The sequence below is a fragment of the Olea europaea genome, unplaced genomic scaffold (genome assembly GCF_002742605.1).
Source record: "Olea europaea var. sylvestris unplaced genomic scaffold, O_europaea_v1 scaffold312, whole genome shotgun sequence".
Classification (NCBI taxonomy): Eukaryota; Viridiplantae; Streptophyta; class Magnoliopsida; order Lamiales; family Oleaceae; genus Olea; species Olea europaea.
This window is the reverse complement of record NW_019249964.1, coordinates 494,485-499,694: the sequence shown is the minus strand read 5'-3', so window position 1 is coordinate 499,694 and position 5,210 is coordinate 494,485.

Below are 5,210 nucleotides of genomic sequence, written 5' to 3'. Positions count from 1 at the left end.
ACAGGCCCAAAAGCTTTATACTAACTAAGGAGTTATGAGGCCTAAGAAAATTAATTTCTCAAGCCCAATTATATTTCATAGATGTAGAAGTGGGATAAATTTGTAATATTCCAATAATAATCCATGCAAGTGCCACAAGAGGACCAAAGGAAAATAAATCCAAGGCTCGATTCCAATGGAGCCAAAACTGATCTTCAAAAGCTAGTTTAATTAATTTCACTGCAAAGTCTGCTATACAGTTGTAACGACCACCAATTTTAGACTGAACACACAACAGTCTCATCGTTCAACATTTAATGCAGAAAGAACAATTCACTGTGGTCCATATTTCCTACCACAAAGTGCCGACGGTCAATGTTCGTTGGGGAGCGTAGTGCGTCACACGATAATCTCAATGGCGACACAGAAGCTTGAAACATTTCATCAACCAAGATGCATGTAGATTTATGAACTAAATCATTTTCGTAGCAATATGAATTAAGGAATGATTAAAATTCTAGAGAACTTACCGAAGTGACCCATTCACGGAATTGAGGATCGTCCCGGGGGGAGGGGGTCTGGGCAATAGCTACAAACCAAAAAATGCAACTTACTTCTTCTATTCTATATCCGCTTCAGTAGTTATTTTACATATCTAATTGGTGGTGTATTTGGAGCTTTCAACCATGATTGGAGGTAGAAGAGTGGTAAGGTTGTTTCAAATATATTGCAAGTGGTAGAAGTAGAGTTTAGACCATTTTCAGCGCTGCACCAAAATTTGCATTATTTTGCACCAAATTTTTTACCAAATCTTGTAGCAAACCAAAATTCTTCTACAACCATTACACCAAAATTTACACCAAATGAACAGTGCTTTATTATTTTATTTATTCTTTCGATTTTTGACAATGTATTTACTTTAAAATTTTATTTATTATTTATTTATTTATTTTATAACTATATAAATTACTAAATCATAACTTCGTTAAATTAACAAATATATTGATTACTAACTTATTCACGTATTTTATATATTATGTTAAATTGACAAAAATAATTGATTATATTATTAATTTATGATAAACAATTTCGTTAAATTTACAAAAATAATAAACTTTAACAATATAAACTTTACGTTAAATTAAATTTTAAACATAAACTTTACGAATTAAACTTTACGTCAAATTAACAATTATGTTAATTATTATTGATTATATTATTAAACATAATAAACTTTGATAGTATAATTAATATTATTATCATCATCATTAACATCATCATCATCGTCATCATCATTATTATTATTATCATCATTATCATTATTATTATAGAACGAAAATGACACAATACCCTTAACCATTATCTTTGAAAAATGAAAAATAAGGGTAAAATGGATATTACACCATTTGGTGCAAAAAATGGTGTAATGAATAGTGTTGCACCATATTTGGTGCAACACTATTCATGTTGCACCATTTTACACCAAAATTTGGTGCAATGGTTGGAGGAAGTCTGTACCAAATTTTGGTGCAATTTGGTGCAATAGGGCATGCATTGGAGATACCCTTAGTGGCAATCAGTTGAGTGATAGAAAGTCCGATTAGGCTTTTCCCTTTTTTCCTCCGATCTAAAATGCCAGCTGATCTATATCTTCTTCTTTTTTTCCTTAAAAATCGAGACCAAAAGTTCATCCTCTTAGTGTTCTGTCTTGGTGGTCGTCCTCTTTGTTTTTGTTGAAGAAACTAGGTTGCTATCCATGTTTTTGGGTAGAACAAACTTCTATTTTTTGGTGGCCTTTCGGAATGTGGTGAGAAACATGGCTAACGTACAGTTTTTCATAGACGGCACCAATCTGTTGACCTCGTGACGCCAACAGATGTTCGGCCACGTCCCATCTACACCTGCACACAAGCAACTCGTTAGGAGGCAAAGATCATCGGCCAAGAAAAAGGTTCGGTGACCGTTTGCACTTCGACGGTCAAGTCAATGGTCAAACGATTATATATATAGTGCAATAGTTGGGAGAGGAAATTTGGTTAAGGTTTAGAACATCATTTTACTTGGAAATAGAGTGAATTGTCATATATACAGACAAATGAAATTGACTGAATGCTTTAATGGGACTAAATTCAAGCCCAACATAAGGTGGTTTTATAAGCATTATTATGGGTATTTCCATAGACACTTAAGCAGGAACTCTTAGGGCCTCAGCAGCATCTTTGAAGGCACCTTGGCAAGCACTTTGGCCATCCTTGAAAGCACCTCGACTTACCTCTTGGAGAGCCTCGCTTGGCTTTATAGGTATGCCGGTTAAGCTCTGAAGGCACCTTAGCTGGCCCCCTTAAGAACCTCAACTGAATTAGTAAATTATCATGATTCTCTACGTGGCATTTTACATTCGACCAGCAACAAAGAAGATTGCATCTGATTTGGAACTCATGTCTCTTTTTTCTTTGTTTTTGATAAACAGTCATCTGGGCTTAATCACTATGACCCTCTTTGCCCCTTCTCTCCATTTTCTCCTTTGAGAAGAGGCTCACCCTATGGAAGAAATACTAGATTTGATATATTAAGTATGTGAACTACCCAATATTCTCCATGGTCGAGGGAACTAATAAATAGTTTAATTAGGTTCCATACCTCTGACAATGTCTGTTTCATAAGTAGGTTCGTATTTGAGTCTCATTTTCTAAAAACTCATTTTTTTTTCAAACTCATTTTCAACCACACATTTTTCCAATATCACAATTCTACAAATAAATCCGAATTTTTTTACTGCTTTTAACCAAACATTATCAGAAAATTATTATTACAAAATCCAGGGGCGGATCCAGTCTTGAGGTTAAATACGGGCTACAATACAAATATACATGAATTTATCTTTAAAAAAATAAATAAATAAAAATTTAAAAAAAAACTAAGAAAAATTAGACATTTTCAGGATCCAAGCTGGGCTATAGCAGGGTCGAGCCCGTGCTTAGATCCGCTAGTGACAAAATCTATTTTTCCAAACAACGGGCTCAAATAGAGCCTAATTATAGTCTTATTCTTTAAGAATATTATATGCAGTAATGAACACGAACATATTGCTATGAAACGACAATATTTTAACTTCATATAGTTTTTGTACAATCTAGCTAATATGAGTGTAAAACAAGGATCATATTAGTTTAAGAAAGAATGACTAAAAGATATATTTTTTTTCTCAAAGCATTGTACTAACAAGGTCGTTAACCATAATTAATCAAATTTTAAAATTCTACAAAATTGTGAATTCAGCAAAGAAAAAAACACCTAAATATTAAAATTTAAAAACAAATTTGTAAGGGAACAATTGTAACCCTTGCCATTACTAGAAATTGAACACATGTCAAGCCTACAACGAAATATGATAATTTAGTACTCTATATGGAAGATTGGAATGGTCAATGGTCTAATTCATCACTTTGTTTTCCAATTAAAGTCCCATTCAATTATAAATCCCAGTAAAATATTAACTGCAGAAGACATAAAGAATAAAATAAACATTGCAATTACTTATGGAATATTGAAAATTGCAGGGAAAAAAAGGATTACATTAATGCTTTACCTATGAGTCTCTCACATATGTACAATTGCGACAGCCTATTGGGAACAATTATGGAAATGGGAGGTTTTGAAACTATTTAGGTTTTTTTTTTCTTTTTTTTTTTAAATGGAAACAAAATATTTTTTTGGGCCCCCTAAAGTGTTGGGCCTAAGCCTATTGGGCCTCTCCTCAGGTCCGACTATGGGATGAGGTTGCTGGTATCGAATTTGGCAGGTTTTTTTGTCATCCCTAGTTCATGCATTTATTCTATTCTATTCATATTAGATGGTTCAAATTTTATTTTTCCAATATAACCTATAGTAAATGAAGTAACATACATTTCATGATTTGATCTCCTCTTATACAAATTTCTCTAGTCTGGTTTCTCCCTAGAGATTCACCAGTTTCTGTGTCAACAATTTTCATTTCAGCATTTCTAACCACAGTGCCACATGCTCCTGACTCGATCTCAAATCAGGGATGGATGTGGGGGGACTGAGCTGGGCAATAGTCCCCTTCCCAAGGCCCAAAAAATTTTTTTGTTAAGGAATTTTTAATTTTTTTCCTATAAAAACAGTTTTTTTATGTGTAAATTTTTTTTTTCATGTATTAGCCCGGTTTCAATTTTTGTAACCCGATCTTGGATCTAATTCTGGATCCGTCCCTATCTCAAATGGTTCTTTAGCAAATGCCAAGCACATTGCAAGCACTGGTCCAGCTTCTGTCATCCCATAACCCTACATTACATTGCCAAATCCTAGTAAAACGATTTTTTGACCAGGTCAAAAGTCGATTTACTTATCACAACTGTATTGTATAGAATTGAACATAATTTAGAGACAGGAATATGTAAGATACTTGTGTGTTGTCATATCTAATCTCGTTTATTCATCCAAAATTTAACATTTTTTTCTCACACAAGAAATAAGGGTGCCTTTAATTGCCATATTTTCCATGAAAAATATGTTTTTTTCACCCAAATTCCTACTTTTGTGCTTTTTGATTGCCATTTTTCATAGAAAATATTTTCCTACTTTTGATCACTTGACCATATTTTCCACAAAATCAAGGAAAATATTTTTCTTTAGGAGGAACAGAATTTTATTTTTCAGTTAATTTACTCTCTTTTTCTCTCTCTCATCTATCCACTTTCTTTCATCCACCCATCAATAAAAAATGGACAAGTATAATATCTTCTAAATTGAAAATTAAGTCAATCAAATATATTTAATTGACAAGTTATATACAAATAAGTTCTAATCAATTGAATTATTCGAATTTATTTTATTTCCATGCAAATTCCATATTTATAATCAAATGCATCCTAATTTTTATTTAATACATTTGACTTTAATTGGTTTTGCATTCAACTTTTGGATATGCTTCATTAAATGAAGTTCAAGATATCATGAACTGGATATAGTTCAAGTTTTTGATACAATTAATCAAGGAAAATAAGAATGTCAAATACTCTGTATAATTATGCTATTCTTAACTTATCACTTATGTCATCAACTTATACCAACATTATATTTTCTATACTTTCCAAATTAAAATTACAACTTCGAATCCTACAATTTACTATAGTTAGTGCTTGTCATGTTCAATTATTGCCCCCGTTTGGCTCCTATTTTGTGGAAATGAAAATGAGTAGAATAGTGTT